We start from the raw sequence: 25,316 nt of genomic DNA, 5'->3' as shown, positions 1-25,316 counted from the left end.
ACCCTCAGCCATCACGTCAGGATGGCCGAGCGGTCTAAGGCGCTGCGTTCAGGTCGCAGTCTCCCCTGGAGGCGTGGGTTCGAATCCCACTTCTGACAAACCTAACCTTTGGCTGCGGGCTCAAGCTAGAGTCTTTAACCCTCTGGCAAGTTTACCCAGAAATGCATTCATGTTGACAAAGCACTGCATTTCAGTTCATGCTAGAGTTAACCAAACATTACAGTAACACTGACCTGCATTACATGGACTTTAAAGTAACACTTTAGTGCAATGTATGGGATTCGGTGGCATTTTCGTGCAGTTTCTTGGAATTTCAAGTCGTGACATTTCATGAAATTGGACATGTTTATAGAATGGGATCCAACAGAATTTCAAAGAATACCACGTTCTGATGTTTACCGGAAGAAGAACTTGTTTATGAAAGGCTGTTCATGTCTTCTTTTTTTTTCTTTTTAGGGGGAGTATGCGATGTGATTCTTGGAGTCTGACTGTGATGTCATGGTCTGAAGTTTTGGGGATGCAGTAGAGTTTCATGGCAAGGATTCTTGGAAATTTCTTGGAATTGAATGTCATGGGTTTTGGGGGCATGGGGTGGAGTGTCATGGCATAAGATTCAAGGAATGTCATGCAAAACATTGCATTAGCATTGACAAGACATGTCATTGGAACGAAAGAATTATATTAGCCTCAACAAAACATTGTAACAACACTGACGCATATTACATGAATATGAGAGTAATACTATTACTGCATTTGTTCAACATTAGTCCTACAAAAACACTGGACCTCAATTACATTGCATATGTAGGACTGGACAAACGCACAAAAGGGAATGCAGAAAGCAGATCTTTCATTTACACTCTCCCGTGTATCAAAAAGCACCACTCTGCCCCATGTGAGGCTCGAACTCACGAACTTCAGATAATGAGACTGACGCGCTGCCTAACTGCGCCAACGAGGCATGTGCTGTGGCTAGGGTGAGCGGTGCAGCACTAGCTTCCAGATCATCTGCCATTCGGTGCAGCTCCAAAAGTACTGCTCACCCTCAGCCATCATGTCAGGATGGCCGAGCGGTCTAAGGCGCTGCGTTCAGGTCGCAGTCTCCCCTGGAGGCGTGGGTTCGAATCCCACTTCTGACAAACCTAACCTTTGGCTGTGGGCTCAAGCTAGAGTCTTTAACCCTCTGGCAAGTTTACCCAGAAATGCATTCATGTTGACAAAGCACTGCATTTCAGTTCATGCTAGAGTTAACCAAACATTACAGTAACACTGACCTGCATTACATGGACTTTAAAGTAACACTTTAGTGCAATGTATGGGATTCGGTGGCATTTTCGTGCAGTTTCTTGGAATTTCAAGTCGTGACATTTCATGAAATTGGACATGTTTATAGAATGGGATCCAACAGAATTTCAAAGAATACCACGTTCTGATGTTTACCGGAAGAAGAACTTGTTTATGAAAGGCTGTTCATGTCTTCTTTTTTTTTCTTTTTAGGGGGAGTATGCGATGTGATTCTTGGAGTCTGACTGTGATGTCATGGTCTGAAGTTTTGGGGATGCAGTAGAGTTTCATGGCAAGGATTCTTGGAAATTTCTTGGAATTGAATGTCATGGGTTTTGGGGGCATGGGGTGGAGTGTCATGGCATAAGATTCAAGGAATGTCATGCAAAACATTGCATTAGCATTGACAAGACATGTCATTGGAACGAAAGAATTATATTAGCCTCAACAAAACATTGTAACAACACTGACGCATATTACATGAATATGAGAGTAATACTATTACTGCATTTGTTCAACATTAGTCCTACAAAAACACTGGACCTCAATTACATTGCATATGAAGGACTGGACAAACGCACAAAAGGGAATGCAAAAAGCAGCTCTTTCTTTTACACTCTCCCGTGTATCAAAAAGCACCACTCTGCCCCGTGTGAGGCTCGAACTCACGACCTTCAGATTATGAGACTGACGCGCTGCCTAACTGCGCCAACGAGGCATGTGCTGTGGCTAGGGTGAGCGGTGCAGCACTAGCTTCCAGATCATCTGCCATTCGGTGCAGCTGCAAAAGTACTGCTCACCCTCAGCCATCACGTCAGGATGGCCGAGCGGTCTAAGGCGCTGCGTTCAGGTCGCAGTCTCCCCTGGAGGCGTGGGTTCGAATCCCACTTCTGACAAACCTAACCTTTGGCTGCGGGCTCAAGCTAGAGTCTTTAACCCTCTGGCAAGTTTACCCAGAAATGCATTCATGTTGACAAAGCACTGCATTTCAGTTCATGCTAGAGTTAACCAAACATTACAGTAACACTGACCTGCATTACATGGACTTTAAAGTAACACTTTAGTGCAATGTATGGGATTCGGTGGCATTTTCGTGCAGTTTCTTGGAATTTCAAGTCGTGACATTTCATGAAATTGGACATGTTTATAGAATGGGATCCAACAGAATTTCAAAGAATACCACGTTCTGATGTTTACCGGAAGAAGAACTTGTTTATGAAAGGCTGTTCATGTCTTCTTTTTTTTTCTTTTTAGGGGGAGTATGCGATGTGATTCTTGGAGTCTGACTGTGATGTCATGGTCTGAAGTTTTGGGGATGCAGTAGAGTTTCATGGCAAGGATTCTTGGAAATTTCTTGGAATTGAATGTCATGGGTTTTGGGGGCATGGGGTGGAGTGTCATGGCATAAGATTCAAGGAATGTCATGCAAAACATTGCATTAGCATTGACAAGACATGTCATTGGAACGAAATAATTATATTAGCCTCAACAAAACATTGTAACAACACTGACGCATATTACATGAATATGAGAGTAATACTATTACTGCATTTGTTCAACATTAGTCCTACAAAAACACTGGACCTCAATTACATTGCATATGTAGGACTGGACAAACGCACAAAAGGGAATGCAGAAAGCAGCTCTTTCTTTTACACTCTCCCGTGTATCAAAAAGCACCACTCTGCCCCATGTGAGGCTCGAACTCACGACCTTCAGATTATGAGACTGACGCGCTGCCTAACTGCGCCAACGAGGCATGTGCTGTGGCTAGGGTGAGCGGTGCAGCACTAGCTTCCAGATCATCTGCCATTCGGTGCAGCTCCAAAAGTACTGCTCACCCTCAGCCATCACGTCAGGATGGCCGAGCGGTCTAAGGCGCTGCGTTCAGGTCGCAGTCTCCCCTGGAGGCGTGGGTTAGAATCCCACTTCTGACAAACCTAACCTTTGGCTGTGGGCTCAAGCTAGAGTCTTTAACCCTCTGGCAAGTTTACCCAGAAATGCATTCATGTTGACAAAGCACTGCATTTCAGTTCATGCTAGAGTTAACCAAACATTACAGTAACACTGACCTGCATTACATGGACTTTAAAGTAACACTTTAGTGCGATGTATGGGATTCGGTGGCATTTTCGTGCAGTTTTCTTGGAATTTCAAGTCGTGACATTTCATGAAATTGGACATGTTTATAGAATGGGATCCAACAAAATTTCAAAGAATACCACGTTCTGATGTTTACCGGAAGAAGAACTTGTTTATGAAAGGCTGTTCATGTCTTCTTTTTTTTTCTTTTTAGGGGGAGTATGCGATGTGATTCTTGGAGTCTGACTGTGATGTCATGGTCTGAAGTTTTGGGGATGCAGTAGAGTTTCATGGCAAGGATTCTTGGAAATTTCTTGGAATTGAATGTCATGGGTTTTGGGGGCATGGGGTGGAGTGTCATGGCATAAGATTCAAGGAATGTCATGCAAAACATTGCATTAGCATTGACAAGACATGTCATTGGAACGAAAGAATTATATTAGCCTCAACAAAACATTGTAACAACACTGATGCATATTACATGAATATGAGAGTAATACTATTACTGCATTTGTTCAACATTAGTCCTACAAAAACACTGGACCTCAATTACATTGCATATGAAGGACTGGACAAACGCACAAAAGGGAATGCAGAAAGCAGATCTTTCATTTACACTCTCCCGTGTATCATAAAGCACCACTCTGCCCCGTGTGAGGCTCGAACTCACGACCTTCAGATTATGAGACTGACGCGCTGCCTAACTGCGCCAACGAGGCATGTGCTGTGGCTAGGGTGAGCGGTGCAGCACTAGCTTCCAGATCATCTGCCATTCGGTGCAGCTGCAAAAGTACTGCTCACCCTCAGCCATCACGTCAGGATGGCCGAGCGGTCTAAGGCGCTGCGTTCAGGTCGAAGTCTCCCCTGGAGGCGTGGGTTCGAATCCCACTTCTGACAAACCTAACCTTTGGCTGCGGGCTCAAGCTAGAGTCTTTAACCCTCTGGCAAGTTTACCCAGAAATGCATTCATGTTGACAAAGCACTGCATTTCAGTTCATGCTAGAGTTAACCAAACATTACAGTAACACTGACCTGCATTACATGGACTTTAAAGTAACACTTTAGTGCGATGTATGGGATTCGGTGGCATTTTCGTGCAGTTTTCTTGGAATTTCAAGTCGTGACATTTCATGAAATTGGACATGTTTATAGAATGGGATCCAACAGAATTTCAAAGAATACCACGTTCTGATGTTTACCGGAAGAAGAACTTGTTTATGAAAGGCTGTTCATGTCTTCTTTTTTTTTCTTTTTAGGGGGAGTATGCGATGTGATTCTTGGAGTCTGACTGTGATGTCATGGTCTGAAGTTTTGGGGATGCAGTAGAGTTTCATGGCAAGGATTCTTGGAAATTTCTTGGAATTGAATGTCATGGGTTTTGGGGGCATGGGGTGGAGTGTCATGGCATAAGATTCAAGGAATGTCATGCAAAACATTACATTAGCATTGACAAGACATGTCATTGGAACGAAATAATTATATTAGCCTCAACAAAACATTGTAACAACACTGACGCATATTACATGAATATGAGAGTAATACTATTACTGCATTTGTTCAACATTAGTCCTACAAAAACACTGGACCTCAATTACATTGCATATGTAGGACTGGACAAACGCACAAAAGGGAATGCAGAAAGCAGATCTTTCATTTACACTCTCCCGTGTATCAAAAAGCACCACTCTGCCCCATGTGAGGCTCGAACCCACGACCTTCAGATTATGAGACTGACGCGCTGCCTAACTGCGCCAACGAGGCATGTGCTGTGGCTAGGGTGAGCGGTGCAGCACTAGCTTCCAGATCATCTGCCATTCGGTGCAGCTCCAAAAGTACTGCTCACCCTCAGCCATCACGTCAGGATGGCCGAGCGGTCTAAGGCGCTGCGTTCAGGTCGCAGTCTCCCCTGGAGGCGTGGGTTCGAATCCCACTTCTGACAAACCTAACCTTTGGCTGCGGGCTCAAGCTAGAGTCTTTAACCCTCTGGCAAGTTTACCCAGAAATGCATTCATGTTGACAAAGCACTGCATTTCAGTTCATGCTAGAGTTAACCAAACATTACAGTAACACTGACCTGCATTACATGGACTTTAAAGTAACACTTTAGTGCAATGTATGGGATTCGGTGGCATTTTCGTGCAGTTTCTTGGAATTTCAAGTCGTGACATTTCATGAAATTGGACATGTTTATAGAATGGGATCCAACAGAATTTCAAAGAATACCACGTTCTGATGTTTACCGGAAGAAGAACTTGTTTATGAAAGGCTGTTCATGTCTTCTTTTTTTTTCTTTTTAGGGGGAGTATGCCATGTGATTCTTGGAGTCTGACTGTGATGTCATGGTCTGAAGTTTTGGGGATGCAGTAGAGTTTCATGGCAAGGATTCTTGGAAATTTCTTGGAATTGAATGTCATGGGTTTTGGGGGCATGGGGTGGAGTGTCATGGCATAAGATTCAAGGAATGTCATGCAAAACATTGCATTAGCATTGACAAGACATGTCATTGGAACGAAAGAATTATATTAGCCTCAACAAAACATTGTAACAACACTGACGCATATTACATGAATATGAGAGTAATACTATTACTGCATTTGTTCAACATTAGTCCTACAAAAACACTGGACCTCAATTACATTGCATATGAAGGACTGGACAAACGCACAAAAGGGAATGCAGAAAGCAGCTCTTTCTTTTACACTCTCCCGTGTATCAAAAAGCACCACTCTGCCCCGTGTGAGGCTCAAACTCACGACCTTCAGATTATGAGACTGACGCGCTGCCTAACTGCGCCAACGAGGCATGTGCTGTGGCTAGGGTGAGCGGTGCAGCACTAGCTTCCAGATCATCTGCCATTCGGTGCAGCTGCAAAAGTACTGCTCACCCTCAGCCATCACGTCAGGATGGCCGAGCGGTCAACGGCGCTGCGTTCAGGTCGCAGTCTCCCCTGGAGGCGTGGGTTCGAATCCCACTTCTGACAAACCTAACCTTTGGCTGCGGGCTCAAGCTAGAGTCTTTAACCCTCTGGCAAGTTTACCCAGAAATGCATTCATGTTGACAAAGCACTGCATTTCAGTTCATGCTAGAGTTAACCAAACATTACAGTAACACTGACCTGCATTACATGGACTTTAAAGTAACACTTTAGTGCAATGTATGGGATTCGGTGGCATTTTCGTGCAGTTTCTTGGAATTTCAAGTCGTGACATTTCATGAAATTGGACATGTTTATAGAATGGGATCCAACAGAATTTCAAAGAATACCACGTTCTGATGTTTACCGGAAGAAGAACTTGTTTATGAAAGGCTGTTCATGTCTTCTTTTTTTTTCTTTTTAGGGGGAGTATGCCATGTGATTCTTGGAGTCTGACTGTGATGTCATGGTCTGAAGTTTTGGGGATGCAGTAGAGTTTCATGGCAAGGATTCTTGGAAATTTCTTGGAATTGAATGTCATGGGTTTTGGGGGCATGGGGTGGAGTGTCATGGCATAAGATTCAAGGAATGTCATGCAAAACATTGCATTAGCATTGACAAGACATGTCATTGGAACGAAAGAATTATATTAGCCTCAACAAAACATTGTAACAACACTGACGCATATTACATGAATATGAGAGTAATACTATTACTGCATTTGTTCAACATTAGTCCTACAAAAACACTGGACCTCAATTACATTGCATATGAAGGACTGGACAAACGCACAAAAGGGAATGCAGAAAGCAGCTCTTTCTTTTACACTCTCCCGTGTATCAAAAAGCACCACTCTGCCCCGTATGAGGCTCAAACTCACGACCTTCAGATTATGAGACTGACGCGCTGCCTAACTGCGCCAACGAGGCATGTGCTGTGGCTAGGGTGAGCGGTGCAGCACTAGCTTCCAGATCATCTGCCATTCGGTGCAGCTGCAAAAGTACTGCTCACCCTCAGCCATCACGTCAGGATGGCCGAGCGGTCAACGGCGCTGCGTTCAGGTCGCAGTCTCCCCTGGAGGCGTGGGTTCGAATCCCACTTCTGACAAACCTAACCTTTGGCTGCGGGCTCAAGCTAGAGTCTTTAACCCTCTGGCAAGTTTACCCAGAAATGCATTCATGTTGACAAAGCACTGCATTTCAGTTCATGCTAGAGTTAACCAAACATTACAGTAACACTGACCTGCATTACATGGACTTTAAAGTAACACTTTAGTGCGATGTATGGGATTCGGTGGCATTTTCGTGCAGTTTTCTTGGAATTTCAAGTCGTGACATTTCATGAAATTGGACATGTTTATAGAATGGGATCCAACAGAATTTCAAAGAATACCACGTTCTGATGTTTACCGGAAGAAGAACTTGTTTATGAAAGGCTGTTCATGTCTTCTTTTTTTTTCTTTTTAGGGGGAGTATGCCATGTGATTCTTGGAGTCTGACTGTGATGTCATGGTCTGAAGTTTTGGGGATGCAGTAGAGTTTCATGGCAAGGATTCTTGGAAATTTCTTGGAATTGAATGTCATGGGTTTTGGGGGCATGGGGTGGAGTGTCATGGCATAAGATTCAAGGAATGTCATGCAAAACATTGCATTAGCATTGACAAGACATGTCATTGGAACGAAAGAATTATATTAGCCTCACCAAAACATTGTAACAACACTGACGCATATTACATGAATATGAGAGTAATACTATTACTGCATTTGTTCAACATTAGTCCTACAAAAACACTGGACCTCAATTACATTGCATATGTAGGACTGGACAAACGCACAAAAGGGAATGCAGAAAGCAGATCTTTCATTTACACTCTCCCGTGTATCAAAAAGCACCACTCTGCCCCATGTGAGGCTCGAACTCACAACCTTCAGATTATGAGACTGACGCGCTGCCTAACTGCGCCAACGAGGCATGTGCTGTGGCTAGGGTGAGCGGTGCAGCACTAGCTTCCAGATCATCTGCCATTCGGTGCAGCTCCAAAAGTACTGCTCACCCTCAGCCATCACGTCAGGATGGCTGAGCGGTCTAAGGCGCTGCGTTCAGGTCGCAGTCTCCCCTGGAGGCGTGGGTTCGAATCCCACTTCTGACAAACCTAACCTTTGGCTGTGGGCTCAAGCTAGAGTCTTTAACCCTCTGGCAAGTTTACCCAGAAATGCATTCATGTTGACAAAGCACTGCATTTCAGTTCATGCTAGAGTTAACCAAACATTACAGTAACACTGACCTGCATTACATGGACTTTAAAGTAACACTTTAGTGCAATGTATGGGATTCGGTGGCATTTTCGTGCAGTTTCTTGGAATTTCAAGTCGTGACATTTCATGAAATTGGACATGTTTATAGAATGGGATCCAACAGAATTTCAAAGAATACCACGTTCTGATGTTTACCGGAAGAAGAACTTGTTTATGAAAGGCTGTTCATGTCTTCTTTTTTTTTTCTTTTTAGGGGGAGTATGCGATGTGATTCTTGGAGTCTGACTGTGATGTCATGGTCTGAAGTTTTGGGGATGCAGTAGAGTTTCATGGCAAGGATTCTTGGAAATTTCTTGGAATTGAATGTCATGGGTTTTGGGGGCATGGGGTGGAGTGTCATGGCATAAGATTCAAGGAATGTCATGCAAAACATTACATTAGCATTGACAAGACATGTCATTGGAACGAAAGAATTATATTAGCCTCAACAAAACATTGTAACAACACTGACGCATATTACATGAATATGAGAGTAATACTATTACTGCATTTGTTCAACATTAGTCCTACAAAAACACTGGACCTCAATTACATTGCATATGTAGGACTGGACAAACGCACAAAAGGGAATGCAGAAAGCAGATCTTTCATTTACACTCTCCCGTGTATCAAAAAGCACCACTCTGCCCCATGTGAGGCTCGAACCCACGACCTTCAGATTATGAGACTGACGCGCTGCCTAACTGCGCCAACGAGGCATGTGCTGTGGCTAGGGTGAGCGGTGCAGCACTAGCTTCCAGATCATCTGCCATTCGGTGCAGCTCCAAAAGTACTGCTCACCCTCAGCCATCACGTCAGGATGGCCGAGCGGTCTAAGGCGCTGCGTTCAGGTCGCAGTCTCCCCTGGAGGCGTGGGTTCGAATCCCACTTCTGACAAACCTAACCTTTGGCTGCGGGCTCAAGCTAGAGTCTTTAACCCTCTGGCAAGTTTACCCAGAAATGCATTCATGTTGACAAAGCACTGCATTTCAGTTCATGCTAGAGTTAACCAAACATTACAGTAACACTGACCTGCATTACATGGACTTTAAAGTAACACTTTAGTGCAATGTATGGGATTCGGTGGCATTTTCGTGCAGTTTCTTGGAATTTCAAGTCGTGACATTTCATGAAATTGGACATGTTTATAGAATGGGATCCAACAGAATTTCAAAGAATACCACGTTCTGATGTTTACCGGAAGAAGAACTTGTTTATGAAAGGCTGTTCATGTCTTCTTTTTTTTTCTTTTTAGGGGGAGTATGCCATGTGATTCTTGGAGTCTGACTGTGATGTCATGGTCTGAAGTTTTGGGGATGCAGTAGAGTTTCATGGCAAGGATTCTTGGAAATTTCTTGGAATTGAATGTCATGGGTTTTGGGGGCATGGGGTGGAGTGTCATGGCATAAGATTCAAGGAATGTCATGCAAAACATTGCATTAGCATTGACAAGACATGTCATTGGAACGAAAGAATTATATTAGCCTCACCAAAACATTGTAACAACACTGACGCATATTACATGAATATGAGAGTAATACTATTACTGCATTTGTTCAACATTAGTCCTACAAAAACACTGGACCTCAATTACATTGCATATGTAGGACTGGACAAACGCACAAAAGGGAATGCAGAAAGCAGCTCTTTCTTTTACACTCTCCCGTGTATCAAAAAGCACCACTCTGCCCCATGTGAGGCTCGAACTCACGACCTTCAGATTATGAGACTGACGCGCTGCCTAACTGCGCCAACGAGGCATGTGCTGTGGCTAGGGTGAGCGGTGCAGCACTAGCTTCCAGATCATCTGCCATTCGGTGCAGCTCCAAAAGTACTGCTCACCCTCAGCCATCACGTCAGGATGGCCGAGCGGTCTAAGGCGCTGCGTTCAGGTCGCAGTCTCCCCTGGAGGCGTGGGTTAGAATCCCACTTCTGACAAACCTAACCTTTGGCTGTGGGCTCAAGCTAGAGTCTTTAACCCTCTGGCAAGTTTACCCAGAAATGCATTCATGTTGACAAAGCACTGCATTTCAGTTCATGCTAGAGTTAACCAAACATTACAGTAACACTGACCTGCATTACATGGACTTTAAAGTAACACTTTAGTGCGATGTATGGGATTCGGTGGCATTTTCGTGCAGTTTTCTTGGAATTTCAAGTCGTGACATTTCATGAAATTGGACATGTTTATAGAATGGGATCCAACAAAATTTCAAAGAATACCACGTTCTGATGTTTACCGGAAGAAGAACTTGTTTATGAAAGGCTGTTCATGTCTTCTTTTTTTTTCTTTTTAGGGGGAGTATGCGATGTGATTCTTGGAGTCTGACTGTGATGTCATGGTCTGAAGTTTTGGGGATGCAGTAGAGTTTCATGGCAAGGATTCTTGGAAATTTCTTGGAATTGAATGTCATGGGTTTTGGGGGCATGGGGTGGAGTGTCATGGCATAAGATTCAAGGAATGTCATGCAAAACATTGCATTAGCATTGACAAGACATGTCATTGGAACGAAAGAATTATATTAGCCTCAACAAAACATTGTAACAACACTGATGCATATTACATGAATATGAGAGTAATACTATTACTGCATTTGTTCAACATTAGTCCTACAAAAACACTGGACCTCAATTACATTGCATATGAAGGACTGGACAAACGCACAAAAGGGAATGCAGAAAGCAGATCTTTCATTTACACTCTCCCGTGTATCATAAAGCACCACTCTGCCCCGTGTGAGGCTCGAACTCACGACCTTCAGATTATGAGACTGACGCGCTGCCTAACTGCGCCAACGAGGCATGTGCTGTGGCTAGGGTGAGCGGTGCAGCACTAGCTTCCAGATCATCTGCCATTCGGTGCAGCTGCAAAAGTACTGCTCACCCTCAGCCATCACGTCAGGATGGCCGAGCGGTCTAAGGCGCTGCGTTCAGGTCGAAGTCTCCCCTGGAGGCGTGGGTTCGAATCCCACTTCTGACAAACCTAACCTTTGGCTGCGGGCTCAAGCTAGAGTCTTTAACCCTCTGGCAAGTTTACCCAGAAATGCATTCATGTTGACAAAGCACTGCATTTCAGTTCATGCTAGAGTTAACCAAACATTACAGTAACACTGACCTGCATTACATGGACTTTAAAGTAACACTTTAGTGCGATGTATGGGATTCGGTGGCATTTTCGTGCAGTTTTCTTGGAATTTCAAGTCGTGACATTTCATGAAATTGGACATGTTTATAGAATGGGATCCAACAGAATTTCAAAGAATACCACGTTCTGATGTTTACCGGAAGAAGAACTTGTTTATGAAAGGCTGTTCATGTCTTCTTTTTTTTTCTTTTTAGGGGGAGTATGCGATGTGATTCTTGGAGTCTGACTGTGATGTCATGGTCTGAAGTTTTGGGGATGCAGTAGAGTTTCATGGCAAGGATTCTTGGAAATTTCTTGGAATTGAATGTCATGGGTTTTGGGGGCATGGGGTGGAGTGTCATGGCATAAGATTCAAGGAATGTCATGCAAAACATTACATTAGCATTGACAAGACATGTCATTGGAACGAAATAATTATATTAGCCTCAACAAAACATTGTAACAACACTGACGCATATTACATGAATATGAGAGTAATACTATTACTGCATTTGTTCAACATTAGTCCTACAAAAACACTGGACCTCAATTACATTGCATATGTAGGACTGGACAAACGCACAAAAGGGAATGCAGAAAGCAGATCTTTCATTTACACTCTCCCGTGTATCAAAAAGCACCACTCTGCCCCATGTGAGGCTCGAACCCACGACCTTCAGATTATGAGACTGACGCGCTGCCTAACTGCGCCAACGAGGCATGTGCTGTGGCTAGGGTGAGCGGTGCAGCACTAGCTTCCAGATCATCTGCCATTCGGTGCAGCTCCAAAAGTACTGCTCACCCTCAGCCATCACGTCAGGATGGCCGAGCGGTCTAAGGCGCTGCGTTCAGGTCGCAGTCTCCCCTGGAGGCGTGGGTTCGAATCCCACTTCTGACAAACCTAACCTTTGGCTGCGGGCTCAAGCTAGAGTCTTTAACCCTCTGGCAAGTTTACCCAGAAATGCATTCATGTTGACAAAGCACTGCATTTCAGTTCATGCTAGAGTTAACCAAACATTACAGTAACACTGACCTGCATTACATGGACTTTAAAGTAACACTTTAGTGCAATGTATGGGATTCGGTGGCATTTTCGTGCAGTTTCTTGGAATTTCAAGTCGTGACATTTCATGAAATTGGACATGTTTATAGAATGGGATCCAACAGAATTTCAAAGAATACCACGTTCTGATGTTTACCGGAAGAAGAACTTGTTTATGAAAGGCTGTTCATGTCTTCTTTTTTTTTCTTTTTAGGGGGAGTATGCCATGTGATTCTTGGAGTCTGACTGTGATGTCATGGTCTGAAGTTTTGGGGATGCAGTAGAGTTTCATGGCAAGGATTCTTGGAAATTTCTTGGAATTGAATGTCATGGGTTTTGGGGGCATGGGGTGGAGTGTCATGGCATAAGATTCAAGGAATGTCATGCAAAACATTGCATTAGCATTGACAAGACATGTCATTGGAACGAAAGAATTATATTAGCCTCAACAAAACATTGTAACAACACTGACGCATATTACATGAATATGAGAGTAATACTATTACTGCATTTGTTCAACATTAGTCCTACAAAAACACTGGACCTCAATTACATTGCATATGAAGGACTGGACAAACGCACAAAAGGGAATGCAGAAAGCAGCTCTTTCTTTTACACTCTCCCGTGTATCAAAAAGCACCACTCTGCCCCGTGTGAGGCTCAAACTCACGACCTTCAGATTATGAGACTGACGCGCTGCCTAACTGCGCCAACGAGGCATGTGCTGTGGCTAGGGTGAGCGGTGCAGCACTAGCTTCCAGATCATCTGCCATTCGGTGCAGCTGCAAAAGTACTGCTCACCCTCAGCCATCACGTCAGGATGGCCGAGCGGTCAACGGCGCTGCGTTCAGGTCGCAGTCTCCCCTGGAGGCGTGGGTTCGAATCCCACTTCTGACAAACCTAACCTTTGGCTGCGGGCTCAAGCTAGAGTCTTTAACCCTCTGGCAAGTTTACCCAGAAATGCATTCATGTTGACAAAGCACTGCATTTCAGTTCATGCTAGAGTTAACCAAACATTACAGTAACACTGACCTGCATTACATGGACTTTAAAGTAACACTTTAGTGCAATGTATGGGATTCGGTGGCATTTTCGTGCAGTTTCTTGGAATTTCAAGTCGTGACATTTCATGAAATTGGACATGTTTATAGAATGGGATCCAACAGAATTTCAAAGAATACCACGTTCTGATGTTTACCGGAAGAAGAACTTGTTTATGAAAGGCTGTTCATGTCTTCTTTTTTTTTCTTTTTAGGGGGAGTATGCCATGTGATTCTTGGAGTCTGACTGTGATGTCATGGTCTGAAGTTTTGGGGATGCAGTAGAGTTTCATGGCAAGGATTCTTGGAAATTTCTTGGAATTGAATGTCATGGGTTTTGGGGGCATGGGGTGGAGTGTCATGGCATAAGATTCAAGGAATGTCATGCAAAACATTGCATTAGCATTGACAAGACATGTCATTGGAACGAAATAATTATATTAGCCTCAACAAAACATTGTAACAACACTGACGCATATTACATGAATATGAGAGTAATACTATTACTGCATTTGTTCAACATTAGTCCTACAAAAACACTGGACCTCAATTACATTGCATATGAAGGACTGGACAAACGCACAAAAGGGAATGCAGAAAGCAGCTCTTTCTTTTACACTCTCCCGTGTATCAAAAAGCACCACTCTGCCCCGTGTGAGGCTCAAACTCACGACCTTCAGATTATGAGACTGACGCGCTGCCTAACTGCGCCAACGAGGCATGTGCTGTGGCTAGGGTGAGCGGTGCAGCACTAGCTTCCAGATCATCTGCCATTCGGTGCAGCTGCAAAAGTACTGCTCACCCTCAGCCATCACGTCAGGATGGCCGAGCGGTCAACGGCGCTGCGTTCAGGTCGCAGTCTCCCCTGGAGGCGTGGGTTCGAATCCCACTTCTGACAAACCTAACCTTTGGCTGCGGGCTCAAGCTAGAGTCTTTAACCCTCTGGCAAGTTTACCCAGAAATGCATTCATGTTGACAAAGCACTGCATTTCAGTTCATGCTAGAGTTAACCAAACATTACAGTAACACTGACCTGCATTACATGGACTTTAAAGTAACACTTTAGTGCGATGTATGGGATTCGGTGGCATTTTCGTGCAGTTTTCTTGGAATTTCAAGTCGTGACATTTCATGAAATTGGACATGTTTATAGAATGGGATCCAACAGAATTTCAAAGAATACCACGTTCTGATGTTTACCGGAAGAAGAACTTGTTTATGAAAGGCTGTTCATGTCTTCTTTTTTTTTCTTTTTAGGGGGAGTATGCGATGTGATTCTTGGAGTCTGACTGTGATGTCATGGTCTGAAGTTTTGGGGATGCAGTAGAGTTTCATGGCAAGGATTCTTGGAAATTTCTTGGAATTGAATGTCATGGGTTTTGGGGGCATGGGGTGGAGTGTCATGGCATAAGATTCAAGGAATGTCATGCAAAACATTGCATTAGCATTGACAAGACATGTCATTGGAACGAAAGAATTATATTAGCCTCACCAAAACATTGTAACAACACTGACGCATATTACATGAATATGAGAGTAATACTATTACTGCATTTGTTCAACATTAGTCCTACAAAAACACTGGACCTCAATTACATTGCATATGTAGGACTGGACAAACGCACAAAAGGGAATGCAGAAAGCAGATCTTTCATTTACACTCTCCCGTGTATCAAAAAGCACCACTCTGCCCCATGTGAGGCTCGAACTCACAACCTTCAGATTATGAGACTGACGCGCTGCCTAACTGCGCCAACGAGGCATGTGCTGTGGCTAGGGTGAGCGGTGCAGCACTAGCTTCCAGATCATCTGCCATTCGGTGCAGCTCCAAAAGTACTGCTCACCCTCAGCCATCACGTCAGGATGGCCGAGCGGTCTAAGGCGCTGCGTTCAGGTCGCAGTCTCCCCTGGAGGCGTGGGTTCGAATCCCACTTCTGACAAACCTAACCTTTGGCTGTGGGCTCAAGCTAGAGTCTTTAACCCTCTGGCAAGTTTACCCAGAAATGCATTCATGTTGACAAAGCACTGCATTTCAGTTCATGCTAGAGTTAACCAAACATTACAGTAACACTGACCTGCATTACATGGACTTTAAAGTAACACTTTAGTGCAATGTATGGGATTCGGTGGCATTTTCGTGCAGTTTCTTGGAATTTCAAGTCGTGACATTTCATGAAATTGGACATGTTTATAGAATGGGATCCAACAGAATTTCAAAGAATACCACGTTCTGATGTTTACCGGAAGAAGAACTTGTTTATGAAAGGCTGTTCATGTCTTCTTTTTTTTTTCTTTTTAGGGGGAGTATGCGATGTGATTCTTGGAGTCTGACTGTGATGTCATGGTCTGAAGTTTTGCGGATGCAGTAGAGTTTCATGGCAAGGATTCTTGGAAATTTCTTGGAATTGAATGTCATGGGTTTTGGGGGCATGGGGTGGAGTGTCATGGCATAAGATTCAAGGAATGTCATGCAAAACATTACATTAGCATTGACAAGACATGTCATTGGAACTAAAGAATTATATTAGCCTCAACAAAACATTGTAACAACACTGACGCATATTACATGAATATGAGAGTAATACTATTACTGCATTTGTTCAACATTAGTCCTACAAAAACACTGGACCTCAATTACATTGCATATGTAGGACTGGACAAACGCACAAAAGGGAATGCAGAAAGCAGATCTTTCATTTACACTCTCCCGTGTATCATAAAGCACCACTCTGCCCCGTGTGAGGCTCGAACTCACTACCTTCAGATTATGAGACTGACGCGCTGCCTAACTGCGCCAACGATGCATGTGCTGTGGCTAGGGTGAGCGGTGCAGCACTAGCTTCCAGATCATCTGCCATTCGGTGCAGCTCCAAAAGTACTGCTCACCCTCAGCCATCACGTCAGGATGGCCGAGCGGTCTAAGGCGCTGCGTTCAGGTCGCAGTCTCCCCTGGAGGCGTGGGTTCGAATCCCACTTCTGACAAACCTAACCTTTGGCTGCGGGCTCAAGCTAGAGTCTTTAACCCTCTGGCAAGTTTACCCAGAAATGCATTCATGTTGACAAAGCACTGCATTTCAGTTCATGCTAGAGTTAACCAAACATTACAGTAACACTGACCTGCATTACATGGACTTTAAAGTAACACTTTAGTGCAATGTATGGGATTCGGTGGCATTTTCGTGCAGTTTCTTGGAATTTCAAGTCGTGACATTTCATGAAATTGGACATGTTTATAGAATGGGATCCAACAGAATTTCAAAGAATACCACGTTCTGATGTTTACCGGAAGAAGAACTTGTTTATGAAAGGCTGTTCATGTCTTCTTTTTTTTTCTTTTTAGGGGGAGTATGCGATGTGATTCTTGGAGTCTGACTGTGATGTCATGGTCTGAAGTTTTGGGGATGCAGTAGAGTTTCATGGCAAGGATTCTTGGAAATTTCTTGGAATTGAATGTCATGGGTTTTGGGGGCATGGGGTGGAGTGTCATGGCATAAGATTCAAGGAATGTCATGCAAAACATTGCATTAGCATTGACAAGACATGTCATTGGAACGAAAGAATTATATTAGCCTCAACAAAACATTGTAACAACACTGACGCATATTACATGAATATGAGAGTAATACTATTACTGCATTTGTTCAACATTAGTCCTACAAAAACACTGGACCTCAATTACATTGCATATGAAGGACTGGACAAACGCACAAAAGGGAATGCAAAAAGCAGATCTTTCATTTACACTCTCCCGTGTATCATAAAGCACCACTCTGCCCCGTGTGAGGCTCGAACTCACGACCTTCAGATTATGAGACTGACGCGCTGCCTAACTGCGCCAACGAGGCATGTGCTGTGGCTAGGGTGAGCGGTGCAGCACTAGCTTCCAGATCATCTGCCATTCGGTGCAGCTCCAAAAGTACTGCTCACCCTCAGCCATCACGTCAGGATGGCCGAGCGGTCTAAGGCGCTGCGTTCAGGTCGCAGTCTCCCCTGGAGGCGTGGGTTCGAATCCCACTTCTGACAAACCTAACCTTTGGCTGCGGGCTCAAGCTAGAGTCTTTAACCCTCTGGCAAGTTTACCCAGAAATGCATTCATGTTGACAAAGCACTGCATTTCAGTTCATGCTAGAGTTAACCAAACATTACAGTAACACTGACCTGCATTACATGGACTTTAAAGTAACACTTTAGTGCAATGTATGGGATTCGGTGGCATTTTCGTGCAGTTTCTTGGAATTTCAAGTCGTGACATTTCATGAAATTGGACATGTTTATAGAATGGGATCCAACAGAATTTCAAAGAATACCACGTTCTGATGTTTACCGGAAGAAGAACTTGTTTATGAAAGGCTGTTCATGTCTTCTTTTTTTTTCTTTTTAGGGGGAGTATGCGATGTGATTCTTGGAGTCTGACTGTGATGTCATGGTCTGAAGTTTTGGGGATGCAGTAGAGTTTCATGGCAAGGATTCTTGGAAATTTCTTGGAATTGAATGTCATGGGTTTTGGGGGCATGGGGTGGAGTGTCATGGCATAAGATTCAAGGAATGTCATGCAAAACATTGCATTAGCATTGACAAGACATGTCATTGGAACGAAAGAATTATATTAGCCTCACCAAAACATTGTAACAACACTGACGCATATTACATGAATATGAGAGTAATACTATTACTGCATTTGTTCAACATTAGTCCTACAAAAACACTGGACCTCAATTACATTGCATATGTAGGACTGGACAAACGCACAAAAGGGAATGCAGAAAGCAGATCTTTCATTTACACTCTCCCGTGTATCATAAAGCACCACTCTGCCCCGTGTGAGGCTCGAACTCACTACCTTCAGATTATGAGACTGACGCGCTGCCTAACTGCGCCAACGATGCATGTGCTGTGGCTAGGGTGAGCGGTGCAGCACTAGCTTCCAGATCATCTGCCATTCGGTGCAGCTGCAAAAGTACTGCTCACCCTCAGCCATCACGTCAGGATGGCCGAGCGGTCTAAGGCGCTGCGTTCAGGTCGAAGTCTCCCCTGGAGGCGTGGGTTCGAATCCCACTTCTGACAAACCTAACCTTTGGCTGCGGGCTCAAGCTAGAGTCTTTAACCCTCTGGCAAGTTTACCCAGAAATGCATTCATGTTGACAAAGCACTGCATTTCAGTTCATGCTAGAGTTAACCAAACATTACAGTAACACTGACCTGCATTACATGGACTTTAAAGTAACACTTTAGTGCGATGTATGGGATTCGGTGGCATTTTCGTGCAGTTTTCTTGGAATTTCAAGTCGTGACATTTCATGAAATTGGACATGTTTATAGAATGGGATCAAACAGAATTTCAAAGAATACCACGTTCTGATGTTTACCGGAAGAAGAACTTGTTTATGAAAGGCTGTTCATGTCTTCTTTTTTTTTCTTTTTAGGGGGAGTATGCGATGTGATTCTTGGAGTCTGACTGTGATGTCATGGTCTGAAGTTTTGGGGATGCAGTAGAGTTTCATGGCAAGGATTCTTGGAAATTTCTTGGAATTGAATGTCATGGGTTTTGGGGGCATGGGGTGGAGTGTCATGGCATAAGATTCAAGGAATGTCATGCAAAACATTGCATTAGCATTGACAAGACATGTCATTGGAACGAAAGAATTATATTAGCCTCACCAAAACATTGTAACAACACTGACGCATATTACATGAATATGAGAGTAATACTATTACTGCATTTGTTCAACATTAGTCCTACAAAAACACTGGACCTCAATTACATTGCATATGTAGGACTGGACAAACGCACAAAAGGGAATGCAGAAAGCAGATCTTTCATTTACACTCTCCCGTGTATCAAAAAGCACCACTCTGCCCCATGTGAGGCTCGAACTCACGACCTTCAGATTATGAGACTGACGCGCTGCCTAACTGCGCCAACGAGGCATGTGCTGTGGCTAGGGTGAGCGGTGCAGCACTAGCTTCCAGATCATCTGCCATTCGGTGCAGCTCCAAAAGTACTGCTCACCCTCAGCCATCACGTCAGGATGGCCGAGCGGTCTAAGGCGCTGCGTTCAGGTCGCAGTCTCCCCTGGAGGCGTGGGTTCGAATCCCACTTCTGACAAACCTAACCTTTGGCTGCGGGCTCAAGCTAGAGTCTTTAACCCTCTGGCAAGTTTACCCAGAAATGCATTCATGTTGACAAAGCACTGCATTTCAGTTCATGCTAGAGTTAACCAAACATTACAGTAACACTGACCTGCATTACATGGACTTTAAAGTAACACTTTAGTGCAATGTATGGGATTCGGTGGCATTTTCGTGCAGTTTCTTGGAATTTCAAGTCGTGACATTTCATGAAATTGGACATGTTATAGAATGGGATCCAACAGAATTTCAAAGAATACCACGTTCTGATGTTTACCGGAAGAAGAACTTGTTTATGAAAGGCTGTTCATGTCTTCTTTTTTTTTCTTTTTAGGGGGAGTATGCGATGTGATTCTTGGAGTCTGACTGTGATGTCATGGTCTGAAGTTTTGGGGATGCAGTAGAGTTTCATGGCAAGGATTCTTGGAAATTTCTTGGAATTGAATGTCATGGGTTTTGGGGGCATGGGGTGGAGTGTCATGGCATAAGATTCAAGGAATGTCATGCAAAACATTGCATTAGCATTGACAAGACATGTCATTGGAACGAAAGAATTATATTAGCCTCAACAAAACATTGTAACAACACTGACGCATATTACATGAATATGAGAGTAATACTATTACTGCATTTGTTCAACATTAGTCCTACAAAAACACTGGACCTCAATTACATTGCATATGAAGGACTGGACAAACGCACAAAAGGGAATGCAAAAAGCAGCTCTTTCTTTTACACTCTCCCGTGTATCAAAAAGCACCACTCTGCCCCGTGTGAGGCTCGAACTCACGACCTTCAGATTATGAGACTGACGCGCTGCCTAACTGCGCCAACGAGGCATGTGCTGTGGCTAGGGTGAGCGGTGCAGCACTAGCTTCCAGATCATCTGCCATTCGGTGCAGCTGCAAAAGTACTGCTCACCCTCAGCCATCACGTCAGGATGGCCGAGCGGTCTAAGGCGCTGCGTTCAGGTCGCAGTCTCCCCTGGAGGCGTGGGTTCGAATCCCACTTCTGACAAACCTAACCTTTGGCTGCGGGCTCAAGCTAGAGTCTTTAACCCTCTGGCAAGTTTACCCAGAAATGCATTCATGTTGACAAAGCACTGCATTTCAGTTCATGCTAGAGTTAACCAAACATTACAGTAACACTGACCTGCATTACATGGACTTTAAAGTAACACTTTAGTGCAATGTATGGGATTCGGTGGCATTTTCGTGCAGTTTCTTGGAATTTCAAGTCGTGACATTTCATGAAATTGGACATGTTTATAGAATGGGATCCAACAGAATTTCAAAGAATACCACGTTCTGATGTTTACCGGAAGAAGAACTTGTTTATGAAAGGCTGTTCATGTCTTCTTTTTTTTTCTTTTTAGGGGGAGTATGCGATGTGATTCTTGGAGTCTGACTGTGATGTCATGGTCTGAAGTTTTGGGGATGCAGTAGAGTTTCATGGCAAGGATTCTTGGAAATTTCTTGGAATTGAATGTCATGGGTTTTGGGGGCATGGGGTGGAGTGTCATGGCATAAGATTCAAGGAATGTCATGCAAAACATTGCATTAGCATTGACAAGACATGTCATTGGAACGAAAGAATTATATTAGCCTCAACAAAACATTGTAACAACACTGACGCATATTACATGAATATGAGAGTAATACTATTACTGCATTTGTTCAACATTAGTCCTACAAAAACACTGGACCTCAATTACATTGCATATGAAGGACTGGACAAACGCACAAAAGGGAATGCAGAAAGCAGATCTTTCATTTACACTCTCCCGTGTATCATAAAGCACCACTCTGCCCCGTGTGAGGCTCGAACTCACGACCTTCAGATTATGAGACTGACGCGCTGCCTAACTGCGCCAACAAGGCATGTGCTGTGGCTAGGGTGAGCGGTGCAGCACTAGCTTCCAGATCATCTGCCATTCGGTGCAGCTGCAAAAGTACTGCTCACCCTCAGCCATCACGTCAGGATGGCCGAGCGGTCTAAGGCGCTGCGTTCAGGTCAAAGTCTCCCCTGGAGGCGTGGGTTCGAATCCCACTTCTGACAAACCTAACCTTTGGCTGCGGGCTCAAGCTAGAGTCTTTAACCCTCTGGCAAGTTTACCCAGAAATGCATTCATGTTGACAAAGCACTGCATTTCAGTTCATGCTAGAGTTAACCAAACATTACAGTAACACTGACCTGCATTACATGGACTTTAAAGTAACACTTTAGTGCGATGTATGGGATTCGGTGGCATTTTCGTGCAGTTTTCTTGGAATTTCAAGTCGTGACATTTCATGAAATTGGACATGTTTATAGAATGGGATCCAACAGAATTTCAAAGAATACCACGTTCTGATGTTTACCGGAAGAAGAACTTGTTTATGAAAGGCTGTTCATGTCTTCTTTTTTTTTCTTTTTAGGGGGAGTATGCGATGTGATTCTTGGAGTCTGACTGTGATGTCATGGTCTGAAGTTTTGGGGATGCAGTAGAGTTTCATGGCAAGGATTCTTGGAAATTTCTTGGAATTGAATGTCATGGGTTTTGGGGGCATGGGGTGGAGTGTCATGGCATAAGATTCAAGGAATGTCATGCAAAACATTACATTAGCATTGACAAGACATGTCATTGGAACGAAAGAATTATATTAGCCTCAACAAAACATTGTAACAACACTGACGCATATTACATGAATATGAGAGTAATACTATTACTGCATTTGTTCAACATTAGTCCTACAAAAACACTGGACCTCAATTACATTGCATATGTAGGACTGGACAAACGCACAAAAGGGAATGCAGAAAGCAGATCTTTCATTTACACTCTCCCGTGTATCAAAAAGCACCACTCTACCCCATGTGAGGCTCGAACCCACGACCTTCAGATTATGAGACTGACGCGCTGCCTAACTGCGCCAACGAGGCATGTGCTGTGGCTAGGGTGAGCGGTGCAGCACTAGCTTCCAGATCATCTGCCATTCGGTGCAGCTCCAAAAGTACTGCTCACCCTCAGCCATCACGTCAGGATGGCCGAGCGGTCTAAGGCGCTGCGTTCAGGTCGCAGTCTCCCCTGGAGGCGTGGGTTCGAATCCCACTTCTGACAAACCTAACCTTTGGCTGCGGGCTCAAGCTAGAGTCTTTAACCCTCTGGCAAGTTTACCCAGAAATGCATTCATGTTGACAAAGCACTGCATTTCAGTTCATGCTAGAGTTAACCAAACATTACAGTAACACTGACCTGCATTACATGGACTTTAAAGTAACACTTTAGTGCAATGTATGGGATTCGGTGGCATTTTCGTGCAGTTTCTTGGAATTTCAAGTCGTGACATTTCATGAAATTGGACATGTTTATAGAATGGGATCCAACAGAATTTCAAAGAATACCACGTTCTGATGTTTACCGGAAGAAGAACTTGTTTATGAAAGGCTGTTCATGTCTTCTTTTTTTTTCTTTTTAGGGGGAGTATGCCATGTGATTCTTGGAGTCTGACTGTGATGTCATGGTCTGAAGTTTTGGGGATGCAGTAGAGTTTCATGGCAAGGATTCTTGGAAATTTCTTGGAATTGAATGTCATGGGTTTTGGGGGCATGGGGTGGAGTGTCATGGCATAAGATTCAAGGAATGTCATGCAAAACATTGCATTAGCATTGACAAGACATGTCATTGGAACGAAAGAATTATATTAGCCTCAACAAAACATTGTAACAACACTGACGCATATTACATGAATATGAGAGTAATACTATTACTGCATTTGTTCAACATTAGTCCTACAAAAACACTGGACCTCAATTACATTGCATATGAAGGACTGGACAAACGCACAAAAGGGAATGCAGAAAGCAGCTCTTTCTTTTACACTCTCCCGTGTATCAAAAAGCACCACTCTGCCCCGTGTGAGGCTCATACTCACGACCTTCAGATTATGAGACTGACGCGCTGCCTAACTGCGCCAACGAGGCATGTGCTGTGGCTAGGGTGAGCGGTGCAGCACTAGCTTCCAGATCATCTGCCATTCGGTGCAGCTGCAAAAGTACTGCTCACCCTCAGCCATCACGTCAGGATGGCCGAGCGGTCTAAGGCGCTGCGTTCAGGTCGCAGTCTCCCCTGGAGGCGTGGGTTCGAATCCCACTTCTGACAAACCTAACCTTTGGCTGCGGGCTCAAGCTAGAGTCTTTAACCCTCTGGCAAGTTTACCCAGAAATGCATTCATGTTGACAAAGCACTGCATTTCAGTTCATGCTAGAGTTAACCAAACATTACAGTAACACTGACCTGCATTACATGGACTTTAAAGTAACACTTTAGTGCGATGTATGGGATTCGGTGGCATTTTCGTGCAGTTTTCTTGGAATTTCAAGTCGTGACATTTCATGAAATTGGACATGTTTATAGAATGGGATCCAACAGAATTTCAAAGAATACCACGTTCTGATGTTTACCGGAAGAAGAACTTGTTTATGAAAGGCTGTTCATGTCTTCTTTTTTTTTCTTTTTAGGGGGAGTATGCGATGTGATTCTTGGAGTCTGACTGTGATGTCATGGTCTGAAGTTTTGGGGATGCAGTAGAGTTTCATGGCAAGGATTCTTGGAAATTTCTTGGAATTGAATGTCATGGGTTTTGGGGGCATGGGGTGGAGTGTCATGGCATAAGATTCAAGGAATGTCATGCAAAACATTGCATTAGCATTGACAAGACATGTCATTGGAACGAAAGAATTATATTAGCCTCACCAAAACATTGTAACAACACTGACGCATATTACATGAATATGAGAGTAATACTATTACTGCATTTGTTCAACATTAGTCCTACAAAAACACTGGACCTCAATTACATTGCATATGTAGGACTGGACAAACGCACAAAAGGGAATGCAGAAAGCAGATCTTTCATTTACACTCTCCCGTGTATCAAAAAGCACCACTCTGCCCCATGTGAGGCTCGAACTCACAACCTTCAGATTATGAGACTGACGCGCTGCCTAACTGCGCCAACGAGGCATGTGCTGTGGCTAGGGTGAGCGGTGCAGCACTAGCTTCCAGATCATCTGCCATTCGGTGCAGCTCCAAAAGTACTGCTCACCCTCAGCCATCACGTCAGGATGGCCGAGCGGTCTAAGGCGCTGCGTTCAGGTCGAAGTCTCCCCTGGAGGCGTGGGTTCGAATCCCACTTCTGACAAACCTAACCTTTGGCTGCGGGCTCAAGCTAGAGTCTTTAACCCTCTGGCAAGTTTACCCAGAAATGCATTCATGTTGACAAAGCACTGCATTTCAGTTCATGCTAGAGTTAACCAAACATTACAGTAACACTGACCTGCATTACATGGACTTTAAAGTAACACTTTAGTGCGATGTATGGGATTCGGTGGCATTTTCGTGCAGTTTTCTTGGAATTTCAAGTCG

The 25,316-nt window shown here is 43.9% G+C and overlaps 21 non-coding genes across 21 annotated transcripts; 13 read left to right on the top strand and 8 right to left on the bottom strand.

Annotated features, from left to right (window-relative positions):
* The first annotated feature begins 15 nt into the window (after positions 1 to 15).
* Positions 16 to 98, top strand: trnal-cag (transfer RNA leucine (anticodon CAG)). Its single transcript has one exon. It is a non-coding gene; the product is annotated as a tRNA-Leu (tRNA).
* Positions 99 to 1,056: 958 nt separating this feature from the next.
* trnal-cag (transfer RNA leucine (anticodon CAG)) lies at positions 1,057 to 1,139 on the top strand. Its single transcript has one exon. It is a non-coding gene; the product is annotated as a tRNA-Leu (tRNA).
* Positions 1,140 to 1,928: 789 nt separating this feature from the next.
* Positions 1,929 to 2,002, bottom strand: trnam-cau (transfer RNA methionine (anticodon CAU)). The gene has a single exon. It is a non-coding gene; the product is annotated as a tRNA-Met (tRNA).
* Positions 2,003 to 2,097: 95 nt separating this feature from the next.
* trnal-cag (transfer RNA leucine (anticodon CAG)) lies at positions 2,098 to 2,180 on the top strand. Its single transcript has one exon. It is a non-coding gene; the product is annotated as a tRNA-Leu (tRNA).
* Positions 2,181 to 2,969: 789 nt separating this feature from the next.
* trnam-cau (transfer RNA methionine (anticodon CAU)) lies at positions 2,970 to 3,043 on the bottom strand. Its single transcript has one exon. It is a non-coding gene; the product is annotated as a tRNA-Met (tRNA).
* Positions 3,044 to 4,011: 968 nt separating this feature from the next.
* trnam-cau (transfer RNA methionine (anticodon CAU)) lies at positions 4,012 to 4,085 on the bottom strand. Its single transcript has one exon. It is a non-coding gene; the product is annotated as a tRNA-Met (tRNA).
* Positions 4,086 to 5,222: 1,137 nt separating this feature from the next.
* On the top strand, positions 5,223 to 5,305 carry trnal-cag (transfer RNA leucine (anticodon CAG)). Its single transcript has one exon. It is a non-coding gene; the product is annotated as a tRNA-Leu (tRNA).
* A 4,083-nt stretch (positions 5,306 to 9,388) lies between these two features.
* trnal-cag (transfer RNA leucine (anticodon CAG)) lies at positions 9,389 to 9,471 on the top strand. The gene has a single exon. It is a non-coding gene; the product is annotated as a tRNA-Leu (tRNA).
* A 789-nt stretch (positions 9,472 to 10,260) lies between these two features.
* On the bottom strand, positions 10,261 to 10,334 carry trnam-cau (transfer RNA methionine (anticodon CAU)). The gene has a single exon. It is a non-coding gene; the product is annotated as a tRNA-Met (tRNA).
* Positions 10,335 to 11,302: 968 nt separating this feature from the next.
* Positions 11,303 to 11,376, bottom strand: trnam-cau (transfer RNA methionine (anticodon CAU)). The gene has a single exon. It is a non-coding gene; the product is annotated as a tRNA-Met (tRNA).
* Positions 11,377 to 12,513: 1,137 nt separating this feature from the next.
* trnal-cag (transfer RNA leucine (anticodon CAG)) lies at positions 12,514 to 12,596 on the top strand. Its single transcript has one exon. It is a non-coding gene; the product is annotated as a tRNA-Leu (tRNA).
* A 3,041-nt stretch (positions 12,597 to 15,637) lies between these two features.
* trnal-cag (transfer RNA leucine (anticodon CAG)) lies at positions 15,638 to 15,720 on the top strand. Its single transcript has one exon. It is a non-coding gene; the product is annotated as a tRNA-Leu (tRNA).
* A 959-nt stretch (positions 15,721 to 16,679) lies between these two features.
* trnal-cag (transfer RNA leucine (anticodon CAG)) lies at positions 16,680 to 16,762 on the top strand. The gene has a single exon. It is a non-coding gene; the product is annotated as a tRNA-Leu (tRNA).
* Positions 16,763 to 17,551: 789 nt separating this feature from the next.
* Positions 17,552 to 17,625, bottom strand: trnam-cau (transfer RNA methionine (anticodon CAU)). Its single transcript has one exon. It is a non-coding gene; the product is annotated as a tRNA-Met (tRNA).
* Positions 17,626 to 17,720: 95 nt separating this feature from the next.
* On the top strand, positions 17,721 to 17,803 carry trnal-cag (transfer RNA leucine (anticodon CAG)). Its single transcript has one exon. It is a non-coding gene; the product is annotated as a tRNA-Leu (tRNA).
* A 1,831-nt stretch (positions 17,804 to 19,634) lies between these two features.
* On the bottom strand, positions 19,635 to 19,708 carry trnam-cau (transfer RNA methionine (anticodon CAU)). The gene has a single exon. It is a non-coding gene; the product is annotated as a tRNA-Met (tRNA).
* Positions 19,709 to 19,803: 95 nt separating this feature from the next.
* On the top strand, positions 19,804 to 19,886 carry trnal-cag (transfer RNA leucine (anticodon CAG)). Its single transcript has one exon. It is a non-coding gene; the product is annotated as a tRNA-Leu (tRNA).
* Positions 19,887 to 20,674: 788 nt separating this feature from the next.
* Positions 20,675 to 20,748, bottom strand: trnam-cau (transfer RNA methionine (anticodon CAU)). The gene has a single exon. It is a non-coding gene; the product is annotated as a tRNA-Met (tRNA).
* Positions 20,749 to 20,843: 95 nt separating this feature from the next.
* Positions 20,844 to 20,926, top strand: trnal-cag (transfer RNA leucine (anticodon CAG)). The gene has a single exon. It is a non-coding gene; the product is annotated as a tRNA-Leu (tRNA).
* A 2,000-nt stretch (positions 20,927 to 22,926) lies between these two features.
* Positions 22,927 to 23,009, top strand: trnal-cag (transfer RNA leucine (anticodon CAG)). Its single transcript has one exon. It is a non-coding gene; the product is annotated as a tRNA-Leu (tRNA).
* A 958-nt stretch (positions 23,010 to 23,967) lies between these two features.
* Positions 23,968 to 24,050, top strand: trnal-cag (transfer RNA leucine (anticodon CAG)). Its single transcript has one exon. It is a non-coding gene; the product is annotated as a tRNA-Leu (tRNA).
* The last annotated feature ends 1,266 nt before the right edge of the window (positions 24,051 to 25,316 follow it).

The sequence above is a fragment of the Rhinichthys klamathensis genome, unplaced genomic scaffold (genome assembly GCF_029890125.1).
Source record: "Rhinichthys klamathensis goyatoka isolate OS25496 unplaced genomic scaffold, OSU_Roscu_1.1 h1tg000176l_1, whole genome shotgun sequence".
Classification (NCBI taxonomy): Eukaryota; Metazoa; Chordata; class Actinopteri; order Cypriniformes; family Leuciscidae; genus Rhinichthys; species Rhinichthys klamathensis.
The sequence above is the reverse complement of the archived record's forward strand: the minus strand, read 5'-3'. Positions and strand labels throughout refer to the sequence as shown.